The sequence below is a fragment of the Panthera uncia genome, assembly GCF_023721935.1.
Source record: "Panthera uncia isolate 11264 chromosome E2 unlocalized genomic scaffold, Puncia_PCG_1.0 HiC_scaffold_20, whole genome shotgun sequence".
In the NCBI taxonomy this organism is placed as follows: Eukaryota; Metazoa; Chordata; class Mammalia; order Carnivora; family Felidae; genus Panthera; species Panthera uncia.
Genome location: NW_026057589.1, coordinates 16,697,411 through 16,713,853, shown reverse-complemented (window position 1 = coordinate 16,713,853; position 16,443 = coordinate 16,697,411). Strand labels below are relative to the sequence as shown.

At 49.1% G+C, this 16,443-nt stretch overlaps 1 protein-coding gene and 1 long non-coding RNA gene across 2 annotated transcripts in view; both read right to left on the bottom strand.

The window, feature by feature from the left end:
• The window catches only part of WWOX (WW domain containing oxidoreductase), a 982,315-nt gene that overhangs the window by 491,080 nt on the left and 474,792 nt on the right, over nt 1–16,443 (bottom strand). The gene's annotated exons all lie outside the window — the stretch shown is intronic.
• LOC125916335 (uncharacterized) lies at nt 9,789–16,437 on the bottom strand. The gene is made up of 2 exons (XR_007455875.1): nt 13,929–16,437; nt 9,789–12,662 (listed from the first exon to the last, which is right to left on the bottom strand). It is a non-coding gene; the product is annotated as an uncharacterized LOC125916335 (long non-coding RNA).

The window sequence follows — 16,443 nt, the reverse complement described above, 5'->3', positions numbered from 1 at the left end:
TTTGAACGTGGCTGTCCTGGATTCATACCTCCGAGCCTTGAGATTTGGGCTGAGTCACTGGCGAATGGATGGACAAGCTGCCATCATGGTGGAGAGCACTGATAGGGCACTGGAACCCCAAATTCACACAGGAGATAAAAATTGGATCTATGTTCATTCGTAACGAAGGCGGCGTCTCCAGCTTATGGAATTTAAAGGGAGAAATTATGTGTATATTTACAGATAGGAGTGCACTCTTCTAAATGACAACAGGAGCGCTAAGCAGATACCCATACCTTTTCTTCTTCAAAGTAAAGCCTGACGAAGTAGAAAAGCGTTATGGTCACTATACGTACTAATCTTTTGAAAGGAAAAATGAGATCTTTTATGCAACTTAGGCAAGCTCTCTCTTTTTTTAAGTTTATGTATTTATTTTGAGAAAGAAAACGAGGGAGGGGCAGAGAATGAGGGAGAGAGAATCCTAAGCATGCTCCATGCTGTCAGTGCAGAGCCTGACGTGGGGCTCTATCTCACAAACCATGAGATCAGGACCTGAGCTGAAACCAAGAGTTGGATGCTTCACCGACTGGGCTGCCCAGGGGCCCTCTTTTTGTTTTCTTAATCTGGGCTTATTATTTCTTTTTTTCCTTCTTCCTCATGGGTCTTCCCTTCTTCCTCAGACATTTAAGCCCGTCCTATCAGCCTCTAGCTGCTACGAGGGGCACACAGTTAAATGACCCAGAACCTGCCCTTACAGTTAGATAGGAGAAATAGATCAAAATGGTGGCCAGGGCGTCAGATGCAAGCAGACATAATTTGGATCATTCACTGTTGCTGTAGCCTATCACTGTGGGCAACCAAGGTCACTTAATTGCTCTGACTGTCCATTATCCAGACTCTGTAACATGGGCTCTGGGAACACATTTGTGAGGTACCCCTAAGGATTGAGATGATGAGTGAACCTACCTTGCACATCCTAGACATTGAACACATAAAATAATAATGCAACAACAGAATCCAATTATTTTAACCAAGGTCAAAAGTGGGCAGAACCATAAGAGCAGGGCAAATGGAGAGGAAGAGACACAGGGTGGGAAAGATCAAGGTTGCGGTGTGTGTTGATACAAGGGGAAGGGCTGTGTGGGGAAACAATGAACCTAGTGCAAAGTTCTGTAGAAATAAACAATGGCCACCCAGATGAGACTAGAGGGAGGCCGTCCACTCAGAGCTGGGTGTACCAGGGGAGTCAGCCACTATCACTTGTGCTTGGCAGGGACTCAACAGGAGGCAGGGTGAGGGAAAGCTTTCTAGTGAAAAAAGAGAAGGTTTCAGGCATGCCCTGATCATGGAGGCAGGCTCTCCAGAAGCCAGCATCCTATATGATTGGTTTCAGGAGCGTATTTGGCTTTTTCTGGCTGTTCCCGATTTGGAAGTGGAGACAAAATTCAGGGAAGCTGGTGTCACTGACCAAGTCCTGTCTGCTGTGGGTTGATTGCTATGGAGGTGTGGATTGGCTTCCGGGGCTGGCCGATGTAGAACTTGTGGGTCAGAGTTTCAGGATCAGACGTGGTCTGGCCACTGTCCATTTGTACAGGCAATTCCTCATTAGCAGATCATCTATCTAATGACCAATGACTGTTTACCCCAGGGCTGTCCACAAGAAGGAATGTGATAAGAACCCTTCTCCAAAGCAGTGAGTGCAGGAGACTGGCTGGCTGTAGATGAAGGGGGACAGCCACCCGTCAGTGCTTCCTGATGACAAGGACACCACATTCTCAGAAGGCCCCACACAGTCCAGAAACTGATGCCCTGTCACTGTGGGCCTTTGTATAAGGGATACACGTGAATTAGAGAGGAAAAAGGTAGTTGGACGTCCAAAAGAAATAGCTGTTTTTCACACAACTCCTGGGAGGTGGTAATTTATTCAGTCATCTTTCAACATAATTCCTGTCTGATTGATTTTCTCCCTGGCTTCATCTTCTCCAAGGTGTCACACACCTGTTCAGGGTGAATAAGAATAAGTATGGGTACACACAGGATGGTTCAAGAAGCCCAATGAATAATGGAAAGGACTAAGCTAAAGCAAATGAAAAAGAAAAGCTCACTGTTTGTATTAAAAAAAAAATCTGCTAAAATGATTACTAATGGTGCTTTTTACAAAAATAGCAATAAAAACCTCTAGCTCCTGAGAATTAGAGAGAAAAAGGACTGGGATCCCCCGAGGGCAGTAATACTTGATTCGATGTCCCCAGCCTTAGCCAACACATTTTTGGCTTCTTTTTTAGAAGCTTCTGCTTTGGGTTTATGGTTTGACCCCCAGTCTGCCACTTACCAGTGGGAGACCCTGAGTCACCGTTAGGGTTGCTTTGAGCAGGAGGGAGGTGATATTCTAAGGGCCTGTGTGATGCCCAGTCCTCAGTAAGCACTTAGGAAATGAAATGGGGAGGAATATGTCGACCCCTCCTAGGATGGTGGTGGTGAAGGTTTGATAACATGGAGACTTGGCCCAAAGCGGGCTGGCCTCCAATCTCTTCCCTGTGAGACACAAAGGTGCTTTGTAAAGGGCTTAATTGCATATTGAAAAGGGACCACTGTCATAGAATCATGTGCTAGTTTGTATAATGATATAAATGTGTAGAAAGGTACAAGAAATCAGAGTAACCAGATAGTCTCCAAGGGGGTAGGACGGGAAAGCAAGACTTGGAAGGGCAGTCATTCCATGTCCTCCACATGTGCCTGACCAGCAGTCACTGACTCCTCCCCCTCCCCAGCAACCCGATTCCTTTGGGAAACAGCCCTTGCCCTGGGCTCCATCTGTGTGTTTGGGAAGCTTGTGGTGGCAGATGACCTACACTTGTCCATTCGCTCCCACACGCCAATTGAAGGATGACCCCCGACTAGACCAAAGTCGATCAACTGGTCAACCCTAGGTTTTGACAACTGCGATTTCATATCCTACAGGAGCAGCTGGCTTTGCCACTGGCAAGGGAGAGAGTTCCTGAGTTGACATGGTTTAGAAAAGCTAAGCTATGAAGGGGAAGAGACAGATTCTTGATATCATCTGAACAGCCAGGTCCAGTAGAACCTGAACCAGTTCTATCCCTGGATAGAATTTTGCTTCTGTGAAGCAATAAACACCCTTTGTTTTGCTTCAACCAATTGAATGATGAAGTTTCTCTCACAAGCAAGACAGTCTGACTGATACAGCTGAGAAAGTTTTGGCTGAGGTGACAGAGATGGAAGGAAATTCTGGGCATGGCCTGCCTTCGGGGAGCTTACGTTCTAGTTGGAGAAGCATACCAAAACCAAGCGAACCAAAAAATAAAATGGAAGCTATGGAAGGTTGCAGGGAGTACCACGAGGTGAAGGAAGGAAGAGCTGAGATAAAGAATCCTGGAGCAGTGCTGTATTTACTCGGGACAGCATGGGAGACAGAAGGCGGGTGCTTAAGGTGACCACCTTCTGATCCCCAAAACCTAGGACTATGTTACGTGATGTGGCAAAAAAGGGAGCTCTGCAGACATAAATCAGTTCAGCTTTTCGAGATGTGTGGAGCATGCTGAGGTAGCCAGGTGGGCCCAGTGGCATCAGAAAGGGCCTCAAAAGATGGAAAAGCCAGAGTTGTTGCAGACTCAGTGGGATTTAAGGATGCTACAAGGCCAGATCTGAAGATGGAACGTAAGCAGCCACTAGAAAATGTTCACAGATTCTACCCTGGAGCCTCCAGAAGGGACCGCCCCCTGCCGACACCTTGATGTCAACCCGGTGAGACCCGTCTCTGACTTGTACCACCCAGAACAGTAGGGGAACGCATCACATTGTTTAAGCCACCGAGTCTGTGACACTTTGTTACAGCACCAACAGCAAACTCAGACAGATGGTCAGCACTGGCCTCTCTGATGGGCATTCATACCAAGGGCGGAAGCATGACGAGTAGAGGGCCACACCAAGGTGGCAAGACGACCACGTGGAAAACCCTGGGATCGGAAAGGGGCCGACACGTTCTGAGAACAGCACGAAGACCGTGGAGGCTGGAGTGTATATTGCTTAGCCTTGAGGTTCAGAGAAGAATTTAAAGCCCTTTAAATATTCAACGCGACCCAACTTTGGGGGGAAACAAAGCAGTCTTTAATGATTTCCTTGATTTTAAACTCGTTGAGGACTAGGACCGGAGATCATCCATATATTAATAATAACTAGCACAAAGAATTCCACAAAGTGCAATTTTCCTTCGTAATTCCAATTTATATGCCTATTTAGATTCCTAACATGCATTCCAGATCTTCAGAATGTGTCTTATTCTCCTATATTCTGTCCTGCTGCACCCAGCAGTATATTCATGTGCCTGACCCATAATAGGCACTAAATAAATATTTGTGGGGTAAATATGCCCAGGTTTTTGGTTTGAAAATATATCCCCTGATGCTATACATCCCCCTATGACCTGTTCTCCCAAGTCACCCTAGAAATAATTTGAACGTTTTGGTTTGGTTGGAAGAGGAAGGCGACGGACCCAAAGGCCACTGGCACTACCTGTCTGAAAGGAAGCTCAGGGCGGGGGGTGCAATGGAAGAAGGACTAGTGATCTGTTCATAAAGTATTATCAAGATATCAAGCGAGCTAGAGGTCACTAATAATGGCAACTGCCTCATGCTGGGAAGAAAATATTTTTTTTTTGGAGGGGGGCTGTCCCCCACACCACTCAAGCTGCTGAGCAAGCAAAAAATCGCAATATGAATAAACTCTGCAGGCACGAGAAGTCTGGGGCTCCCTTTTAAATCAGTTCCTAGAAGGCGAGAAACCAGTATATCATAGTGAGACAATCATTTATAATGGGACCATTATTAGGAGCCAAGATATAAAAATTGTACATGAAACAGCCTTATAAGCAGATTCAGTGCGTGGCTGATTAACCTCCCTGTCCCACTGGGGGCCTGGGTGGCTCAGGGGAGTGGTAATGAGATGTGGAAGTCATTCGCCTCGAGGTCACAGGTTTAAAGCTGGACATGTGAGACGGGCCTAATTGCTACTCCTGGGTGACTCGGCAGAGAACAGAGGGGCATGTGCTGCCTTGTGGGCTTGGAGACACAGAGACCAGGGTTCGAGTCCCTGTGCTGTCCCTGAATTGGTTGTGGGGTCACAGATGTTCCTGTGGTTCCGCAGCGTATAAGATTTTGTTAAGGTTGATTCCTTTCTTTTTTTGTTGTGAGGTAAATGCGAATATGCTTGGCACATGGTAAGTATTTGACAGAGGGGGACTACTGCTGTTCTCTAAAGAATACATTTCCTTTTGCATCCTTAGCCATTACAAAGGCTAGAGTAGCCATGAACTTACAAGTTCAAGCACCACTGAATCTTCTCGGGTCTGTACAGAGCTCGTCTGCCATTTCCAGGGAACAAAGAAGAGGCCCTTACCTTCGGTTATCTGGTTTGGGTTACCAGGGGCAGGGATCATAGCAGCGCTAATAGTCACCAAGAGCCTACTATGTATCAGGCAAATTTTTATACATTTTGTCTCCATTCACTAATTTAATCCTTGCAGAATCCCCACGCGGTAGGTACCATAATATTACTGTTACAAGCAGTAATCCCACGGGTTTATGCCTAGTAGGATGAAAGGCATTACGTGTACCCAGGCGGTAGGATCCCAGAATTTGTTTAACTACTGGACTGGGTCCCGAACAAGGGCTGGGAACAATCAGGAAAGATGCTTTGCCTGCGTATCTGTGATGAATGTGCCTCACGCCCAGGGTTCCCCAACGATGCATCCTGATAGGGAGCCAGGATCGCCAGCAGCAAAAGAAATGGAGGTCAATGTGGGAGCTCTCCATGGACCCACGAGCAGGTGTCTTAGCTGGCAGAAGCCCATGGTGACAACGTGGGGGCTTAGTATGCCCAAGCATCTTATCCATCAGGTGGGTCGTGGCGGCAGGAGCATCACAGAAACAAATGAGTTGGGCACTGCTGGCCCAGGCAGCACTGAATTTGACTGGTGCACACAGGAGGTGCTCCACAAAGGTGACAGATGTCACCAAGACTGAAACACAAGTGGGGAGCCCAGAGAGGGAGGGAGGAGCAATGAGAGGGACTTTAAGCAAAAAAAAAAAAAAAGAAAAAAGAAAAAAGAAAAAAGAAAGGCAATGGGAAGTGGCAGAAAGATGAGGTTGGAAACCCAATCCCTGGGTTCAAATCCCACCTGTGACGTCTTCCTCCTTTTCTCTTTCCCCATACCTCCTCCCCACTGCCCCCTTCCAACCTGCCTCCTGGTCCTGGAGATAAGGGCAAATGCTTTCCGACAACATAGGAGAAGAGGTATTTGGTAATATCCCTGGATTAGGAATTCCAATTTGGGTATATGCAAAAGTGCTGTGTGTTTAAGTTTCTTGTTAAATGGAGAGAAACTGCATTATCTGGGGGGCAGGGGGTCTGCAGGTATGTCCCACCTAATCCAACACAGTACTTAAGTGTTAACTCTCCGGTAAATTGGTTGTTGTTTTTCCTCCTTGCCGCCACCCCCCCGCCCCCGCCCCAGCCCTGCACTTTCCAAGGACCCGAGGCTCTTGATGAAAAGGGAGGAATAATCCTTTCTTTGGTGTCTGCCATCAAGATCTATTTGGTAACCCACTCCTCTAATGCCGCCTGCGCAGAGAAATAATTTCAGCTCCCCGTTAATTTGAGTATTGAACTGAAATTCTGCAGCTGCTTGCTGCCAAGCCTGAAAGCAGAAATTAATTTCAATGACCCAGGCGAGTGGAGGGGAGCTCTGTCAGGTAATTAGTCTTTGTCTTTTGCTACTCAGGGTCTATCACCGTGCTAATCCGTACATAAACCCAGGCTTTCCCCGAGTCGCTGGCAATCTGCGGGGCCGTTTGACTACCTCTTGCTTAGGTTCACTGAGAGAGCCCGGGCATCTGCGGCGAAACGGATGAAGGCTCCCTTTCATGTTTTCCCTTCTTCCTTCTACCTATTTAGGGCCCTGCAGAATTCATGCAGCTGATTTACATGTTCTTTTCCTGTTTGATCGAGTCTGCCGTTGATTAAGTGGAACTTGGGGTGGGAGAGGGGAGGGGGGGAAGGTTTCCCACTCGGGCAGCGTTCTGACTTTGCCGGTTTATTAATGAAAGAGGCACCAATATTGATAGCCCTGACGCTTCAAGTGCCACAATTATGGGGTATGTCCTTCCAGGCTTCTAATTAAGAAGGAGCCTCTTCTACCCTGGAGGGGCTGTACTGTCATATTTGCATTGGATTCTGGCTTGGGTGGGGGGGCTCCCCTGCCTTTTCTTTTAGGAAAATCTCCCAGGGGAACCCTAGACCTGAGAAAAATAAACACAGGTATGGAAAGCTTTGTTCTCTGTGGGGGCCATTTCGAAATCCAAGGAAAAGAATGATTTCTGGAGGAGGTGCCTGTTCACAATATACAGCCTACCTTCCTTCCATCCCTCTCCCAAACTTCTCTGGGCTTCGTGCTTTTCATGTTTTAAACCCTGAAGGAATTGGGTCGGGTGGTTTAAAAAATCAAATAGTTACAATCACTTTTTTGAGCACTTGGAGAGGACTTTACATCTGCTAGTGAAGTTCACCCTTAGAGCAACTGTGTGGGTAGGTTTCAGCGGTTCCATTTCACAGATGAGAAAACTAATGTTCAGCCAAGGGAAGGTGTGCAGCTCGTGGCTCTTTCTGACCCAAAGTCCCTCTTTCCTTCCACTCCATGCATGGAACAGTCAAAAGCCCACAAGGCCAGCCTGCAGGCCAGAATTCTGGCCCAGAGCAGCTGGCCTGAGGTGGTACTAGGATATTTCAAGAGAACTGGGAAATCTGGACTTTTACGTGAATTCCTCCTTAAATATTGGTAATTCATTTGTTAGTGAAGCCTGCATTTGTGTGCGGATTCAGAGACCCTCTATGTGCCTTAGAATCAAGATAGATGTTTAACCCTGTCTTTATTTATTATTATTATTATTATTATTATTATTATTCTGAACACCTCATCCATATGAAAATGACCCAGCTTTGTTTGCTGGCTTTGCCTTTGTCACTCTCAGGTCTGGGTGGTCCCAGGCTCCGGAAATGCCCCAGCACAATGCCAAATTTAAAATGGTAACATCGGGCACCTGGGTGGCTCAGTCTGGTAAGCATGTGACTTTGGCTCAGGTCATGATCTCACGGTTCATGGGTTTGAGCCCTGCGTCAGGCTTTGTGCTAAGGGCTCAGAGCCTGGAGCCTGCTTCAGATTCTCTCTCTCTCTCTCTCTCTCTCTCTCTCTCTCTCTCTCTCTCTCTCAAAAATAAACAAACATTTAAAAAATGAAACAAACAGTGGCCCCCAAATGACTTCTTCCTAGTCCTTCCAGGGTTAACCTCAGACCCTCGCTCTCCCTTTTTAGTGGCTCTTGTGCCTTGCACGGGCCAGTTGCAGAGACATCAAGCAGGTGCATCCGGAGTCCGGTGGCAGGGGGCACTCCCCAGTCCCACCTCTCCTGCAGAGTCCTCTTGAACCCACCCTGGGGTTACTCCCAAGTCAGTAAGGAACCCTGCTGTGTGACCTCGGGCACCTGATCACCTGCAGAAGCATCCTGTGTGCCTTGACACCCAATGCAGCCAGACTACACAGGCTTACGGTTCTGAGTTTTTTCCCCCTTGTTATTTTATTGTCCAAAACAGAGCAACGGTGACCGAGCACTGGACAGCAAGCCAGTCTTTCGGCCTCAGTCTTCCTACCTCGAAAGTGGCCTCCATATACCTCCCTCATTGCCTGTCGGGAAATTTTAAAAGGAAAGCAGAGCTGACACTCAGTAGGCCTGCAGGACATCAGGCTCCCACCGCCAGCTCCCAGACATCTTAATCCTCTTGCTTCAGACTCAAATTGTTCAAGTTTTATTCCTCACGGTTTTTTTCTTTCCTTTTCTTTGTTTTTTACATGCTTAGGACTGAAGACTGGGAATGGGAAAAAACAAAACAAAACAAACCCTGAATCTTCATAGGAGCTACAACTGTGAAATCGAATCATTTCTCATTTTAGGATGAATTCCTAGGAATGACAACATTCCCTCCCAAAGGGAAGAGAAAGACAGAGAGGGAGAGTGACTTAGTAACAGAAAAGCTCTAATGTTCTAATGTATCTCATTGGAACCAGAAGTGTTCCATCCTGCCTCTGACCCCCTTCTGTCCCTTCCGGCTGCTGCTGCGGGGGGGGGGGTGCACCGAGGAAAAGTCAGAAGCATTAGGCAGGCCAAGCCTTTCCAGTGCTGTTTGCACAGAGGCAAAAAAAAAAAAAAAAAAAAAAAAAGGTGGTGGAGGGCTTGCTGGGCAGGGGAAGGAAAGCAGAGCCAAGGAGGAGGGGGAGGGACAGGGAGTAAGAAGGGACAACCAACTAGGAGAGAGGGTTAAAAATGGAAGGGCAGACCCCTGTGCCTGCCCCTGGGGTTCAGATCCTGACTCTTCCCCGGGGCTACTTAGGACACTTAATCAAATCACTCACCCCTCCAAGCCTTGGTCGGGTTATCTGTAAAATGGGAGCGTCATAGTACCTTCACGCTTTTTTTTTTTTTAAATTGTCTTGTGCAAAACGCTGTGGGTAGTGCCTGGTGTGACACAGCTAGTCCAGCAGCTGGACTGGAGTGGACCAGGAGGTATGGAGATCCGGGAGAGAGGCAGCTTCGTGAAGCATGCACGCATCCCAGGGGAGGGAAATCGAACCCTGCAGAGAGACAGGTGAGTGGGTTGAAAGTGACTCCCTGACCACTGGTGGAACCAGGCATGGAGACCTTTCCTCCTCTTGGAGAAAGGAAAGGGCCTGCAAGGAAGTAGTCTTCCATGTACCCTGCACTTCATGGGCGCTGATACCACCTACAGAGGTCCCCGATGAGCTCCCGCGGGATGGGAGATGGGGGCGAACACTGCAGCAGGCCCTGGGCCAGGAGAACATTACCCAGGCCACATATGCCCTACTACTACCAAGAGCTCCACTTCTAAGGTCCTTACGTTTCTTTCAGACAGAAGAGACAGGGCACCCACTATGTATTTAGTTCTGTGCCATTTACCAAGGGACCCCCAGAAGAACAGCGTCTGTAGCCCCCTTTCCTCATTTCTTTGTTCTGAGGATGGCCTCAGGGACTAAGGGAGTGCAACATGGTAGAAAGTTCCAGAAAAATCTGATTTCAAATGCCAAGTGGGCGACTGAGGAGTGACGTGACTATGGCCCATCTGCTTGAACTGTTACAAGCCTCATCGGTAACACGGGGGCAGGAATACTTATCACAGGATTAGGGAGCACATGTTGAAAATGGAAGAGGTGTGCTGGGTGTTTGAGGCGTGCTATTTATTTTTTATTTTTGCAGGTTCCTCGATGTGCTCTAGATGACCAGGCACCGGGGAGGCTGGACCATCGGTTTGCCTCAAGCGGGCACAGGCGCCTGTCAGGAATTGGGCAGGCAAGTTCAAACCACACCAGCCTCTTCGCTAACATAAGGAATTCTCCCCAGTACAGAGGCCCTCAGACTGGTCTTATGAATTCTTTAAGCGATGAAGCTCATGCCGCCCCAGGAAGAAGTTATCCGAAAGGGCCAGCCAAATTAACTGGAGGTTGAATACTTCTTGAACCTCTTCCAGAAACAAAACACACAACTCCAGGGAAGGTGGGGGGACTCCTCTCTATTTTCACTTCCCTAGCTAAGCTGCCTATTTTTGTTCGCATGCCTCGGTAATTGAGCACTTACCTTTCAGACCCTCTTAGAATTCCAGAAACTGGAGGCTAAAAAAATCCATTAATTTAAATTTTTAAAAGTTCCCATGAAGCAAGAGAAAAGGGGGTCATTACTAGGAAGCGAAAGGACTGAGCGTGGTGGGGGAGGAGAGCAGTCACTCGATTTTCTATCAGGAAAAAAATAACACACTGCAAAACCTCATTAAGCCAGTATCGGCTTATTCAAAAGAGCTTATCATTTGCAGCAACTATTCCCCAATCAACTGGATGCCTCTATTGTAATCTCCTTTAATGCTGAAAGTCTGATAATTAAATATATTAATATACCAGAGAGGCTGGGCTTGGTTCATTGGGTGGCACGGGCATTTTGCGGTGATGCCCCTCCAAAGCGTCCAGCAAAGCAATCTGTGCGTAGTAGGTATTCCATACCCCTTCGCTTCCTTTCCCTGCATTTTGCATTATCAAAGCTTTCATCTGGCCTATAATATGTCTAGTCCTTATCAAGAATAACATGTTTCCATTTTAATATACTACCTTTTATTAAACTGGAGCCACAAACTCTTAATAGCAAGGGCCTGTTCGGGGCACTCTAATCACCACTGGCGAGCAGATACCCCTCTGAGGAAAACAGGGGCAGTGTTCAATGGCAGGGATGGGGACCGTCCGTCCACCTTCATGGCAGCAGAATGAGTTACGGGATCGTATTATCGATGCAATGAGGCCGGGCTCCCTCTGCACTTCACTTCCACAGCAGACCTCTGAGCCCAGAACAGCAAGAGGCACTTTCCTCTGTGACCTGGTTTCCAAAGTGTTCCACCCCCCCACCCCCAGAAAGTGGCCACCACTGATGTCAGCACAGGAAGGCCTACTTCTGAGATTTTTTTTTTTGTAACTGAAGTGTAACTGACACACAATAGCCTTTTAGTTTCAAGGGTACATCACAGTGATTTGGTATTTTTATACATTACTAAGCGATCCCCACGATAAGCCTAGTTATCTGTCACCAAAGTTATTACGACATTGTTGACTATATTCTCTGGGTTTTACAATACATCCTCATGACATATTCATTTTGTAACTGGAAAATCCTCTTCCCCTATTTCACCCACCCCCCGAAACCCGCTTCCTTCTGGTAACCAATGGTCTGTTCTATGTATCTATGAGACCCCCTTATTTTGTCTGTTCTATTTGTTTTTTGTCTTATATATTCCAGATCGAAGTGAAATCACACAGAATTTATCTTTGTCTGTGACATATTTTTCTTAGCATCACAGCCACGAGGTCCATCCGTGTTGCTGCAAATAGCAAGACTGTATTCTTTTTTAATGGCTGCGTAATATTCCATTGTGCATGAACACCAACCACATCTTTATCTGTTCAGGTATTGATCGACACTGACGTAGCACCCGTATCTTGGCTACTGTAACTAATGTGCCAATGTACACAGGGGTGTGTAGATCTCTTTAAATTGGTGTCTTCTCTTTCTTCAGATAAATGCCCAGAAATGCAACTGCTGGATCATAAGGTGGTTCTACTTTTCATTTTTTTGAGGAACCTCCACTGTGTTTTCCATTGTAGTCACACCAGTTTATATTCCCATCAGCAATGCGTGAGGGTTCCTTTTTTCTCTTCATCCTCACCAAAACTTATTATTTCTTGACATTTCTTGGTCATTTTTGCTAACAGCTGATCTGACAGGTATGCGGTGATATTTCATTGAGGTTTCGGTCCAACTCCAGAGTTCTATGAGTATCTGCCACTCACAGATTTTTCCCAAGGTGGACACCCAGGCTCGGGGCAAATCAAAACCTCGTGCTTGTCATGATGATGGCGAGGCCAGCAATGGTGACCGTGATGACGATGTGAATGGCACTGAGGACGATGAGGTGAACGGCGATGCTGTGAGTGTGTGCCGTACGAGCATCCTCTGCATCTGATCCTCGCAACGCTCTGAGGAAGAGCTCGGTACCGCCCCCATTCTGTAGATGGAAACACTGAGGCTCACAGAGGATAAGTGAATTGCCCAAGATGCCCAGAAAGTAAATGGCCCAGCCAGGACATGGGCGCAGGTGGGCAACGTCGAGTTCTGCCTTAGCTAACATTACCGTGGTGTCTTAATCTCCTCAAGTGCGGTAAGAAAACACCCCAGCTTGAACAACAGACATGTATATCGCACGGCTCTAGAGGCTCGGAAGTCTAAGATCCAGGCACCGGCAGATTCAGTGTCTGGTGAGAGCTCTCTGCTGGGCTTGCCCACGGTGCCTCAGGCTCTGTCCTCACACGGCCCTTCCTCAGTGCACACGCACAAAGAGAGACGGCCATATCTCTGCCCTCCGCTTCTGATAAGGGCGCTAATCCCCTCCCAAGGGTCCCGCTCTCGTGACCTCATCTAAACCGAATCACCCCCCAAAGACCCCACCTCCAAATACTATCACGTTGGTTAGGGCTTCAACATAGGAATGTGGGGGGACACGTTCAGTCCCTAACAACCCACTTCAAGCAACTGTGCCTCCCCTGCTGTCTGGGTGGAAATAGCACCTCAGAACCCCTGCCCTTCCTCCCAGATGAGCCGTCCCCAAGGTCCCTAGGATCTAGTCAGGCAGCGTGGCCAAGATCTAAGCCCCCAGCCATCCTTCCTCGGGCCTCCTGGATGACCGATTAAAGGAGCAGCCAGGCGTCCTTCCAACAGGCAAAACACCCGAGACTTAGACTGAAAGGGTTTCACGCATCCATCTCATCCCAGCCCAGAGCTGGACACCGGCTGGCCCTGCATCGGGCAACCTTCCACTGCAGACACTGGGGGGCCAGGGCGTGGCTCGGGCATGGGACACAGCTAGATGTGAAATCTAATGATACTGGGCAAAGTGGGCAGCCGGGAAACGGATGCCGCAGGGGTGCAGCCAGGGTTGTGCGTCCACCTCAAGGGCGGTCACGGCACGGAGTCTGGTTCCGTGTGCCGTACAAGCTCAGTACGTATCCACAACGTTACAGGCCTTCTTCCTCCCGGGCTTGTGCACAAGTTCAGCACTTGCCCCAACCTCCTACACACACATACACACACCCTGTCGCTCTCTCTCGCATACACACTCCCTCACATAAACACTCTCATACACTTACATACGCACTCTCACTCACACTCATTTGCACATACTCGCACACTCATCGTCAATCACATGCACACACAGTCTCTCACACTCACACATATGCAAACACACACACGCACACACACGCACACACGTCCTGACCTAGTTCGGAGCCTCCAGGCCACTGGCTCTCAGCCTGATTCTGTTGAATGGTGTTTGCAGGGAGGCCCCATCCCGGCCACCCGACGTCCCTAGAACTGTAACGCTTCCTGTGGCTCTCCCAACCAAACAGCGTTGCCGGTGCCCGAGTAAGTGAACGAGATACCAAAAGGACGAGTTACGCATCTGTCAAATACATAAAAGGCAGAAGCACCTTATTGCCAAATGTGGGTATTTCAACATTCACTTGTAACAAGATACTTGTTAGACACTACACCAGCCGCCAGTTCTTAGCTGACAACAATTTATGGTTTTCCTGTTCCCCTGGGCACTCGTGTTTTAAGGTAAAAGTCTCAGAAGAATGAACTCTGCTGGCGGAAGTGTTCTTCCGAGCATCTATAGATACGGGGGGAAGCAGGCGTGTGGTGCAGGAGACCACGGCAGGCCCACCAGCCGCACCTGCTCTGCGGTGCCCCGGCAGGTGAGGCAAAAGCGTGGTGTAGCCGCCGTGGTTAGCTGCCACTGTGAGTGAGGGCTTGGACCTGTGGGTCGCCAGGGGGCAGCTCCGAAAAGGACACGCGGCCCTTTGGAGGGCTGAGCCGGCATCGTCCCGGGCACAGAAAAACCTAGACGACCCTGCCCCCTGCCCCCGCTCCCCTTGCTGATCTACATCCGCTCCCCTGGCTGACCTACATGTGAGTGGAACGTGAAACGGGCGTCTGCCCGCATATGACGTGCTCCGGAGCACAGGCTAGGCCGTGGCGCACCTCACATCCTGCAGAGTCCTCTCTATGCACCACATGTGAGATAAGGAAGAAAGAGAGGCCGGCCAGCTAACGTCCCCCTGCACAGCGGAGCAGAAAAGCACACAGGAGGCAGCAGAGGTGGCTTACTTGAGAAGGACTCATGGCGACCAGTTGATGGCAAGCAGGGGACTTCGCAGTGGCACCGCGGAGCCAGGGGCCTGTCTGCCTGTGCGCTCGTCAGAAACCTGCATGAGGAGAGGCTGCAGGCCCTGTCCCTGCGTGTGTTCTAGAGGAAGGACCCGAACAGAGTCCTGAACTCGTGGTTCCCTTTTAAAGGCACACCAAGTGCATGGCTGCTTGGTAGAAAGGGCAGGATTGCGGGGAAGATGAGGCTTTGAGATCCAGGAGCCCTGACTTCCAACTCCTGACTAACGGGGTGACCTCCTCCTGGTCACTCCAGATCCCCACGTCTTTGTCTGTAAGACCACGAGAACAGGGGCGCCCGGGGGCCTCGGTAGGTTACATGTCCGACTTCGGCTCAGTTCGTGATCTCACAGCTCGAGAGTTCAAGCCCCGCGTTGGACTCCGTGCTGACAGCTCAGGGCCTGGAGCCTAGTCAAATTCTCTCTCTGCCCCTTCCCCATTCACATTCTGTCTCTGGCTCTGGCTCTGGCTCTCTCTCAAAAAGAATAAACACTAAAAATCAAAAGACAATGACAACAAATGCTAGGTCCTTCTTCCACGTGGCCCCTCTCTCCCTTACGCTCAAGGGCCATTAGGCCAGAATGTAAGGAAGGGGGTGTGCAGTGTATTCCAGCTGCTGTAACAACATACCAGACACTGGGTGGCTTAAATTCACCCAAACGCCATTTCTCACAGCTCTGGATTCTGGAAGTTCCAAAACGGAGTGCCAGAGAGGTCCCGTGAGCGAGGGCCCTCTTCCTGCTCCAGGGCCAGAGCCTTTTCTCTGTCCTCACACACTGGAGGAGCTCTCTGGAGCCCGTTTTATAAGGCAAGAGTCCCACTGAGGAGAGCTCCGCCCTCACGAATTCAGCGCCACCCCCCCCAAGGTCCCACCTTCTAATACCAGCATCTTTGGGAGGTGGGATTTCCACATAAGAATTCTGGGGAAATAGTCACACAGACCCTCTGGGGAGGGTCTTCTGGTGGTAGGTGGAGGGCACTGTAAGGGTTAGATCGCCATCTCCCCCATTTTCCCCCTCCCTTTCTTGGTCTCCGCACCCCCTCCCCCCAGCCCACGACATCTGCAGCAACAGGAGTGAGAGCATCTGAAGGAAAGGACTTAGGGTGGAGGCAGCTGACCAGCTCAATAATGGCTGCCAGTGCTCAGAACATGCCCACCTACTATGTACCAAATAGGATGCTAAGTGCTTTCATGAATGGTATCATTTATTCCTCACTTCCCTTCAAAAAATCCTAGGAAGAACAGACAGGTATTGACCTCACCGTACAGAGCAGAAAACATAGCTTAGAAAGATGAAGTCACTTTCCAAGTTCTTGAAAGTACGATCCAGCTGAGCCCTGGGAAGTCAGAAAGAAGAGTTTATTCGTTAAGTAAGAGGGAAAGACTACTCCAGGAAGAGCGAAGAGCTTGTGTCAAGGCCCTGTGGCAGGAGTTGGGGGGGGGGGTGCTGGCAGCCTCCAGGGGGAAGGGGAGTGGGGTGAGAGGAGGTGGCAGGGAGTGGCAGGTGCGTGAAGGACCTGGTAAGGATTGCGGGTTTTGTCCTAAGGGATATGAAGGGCCGGGGGGG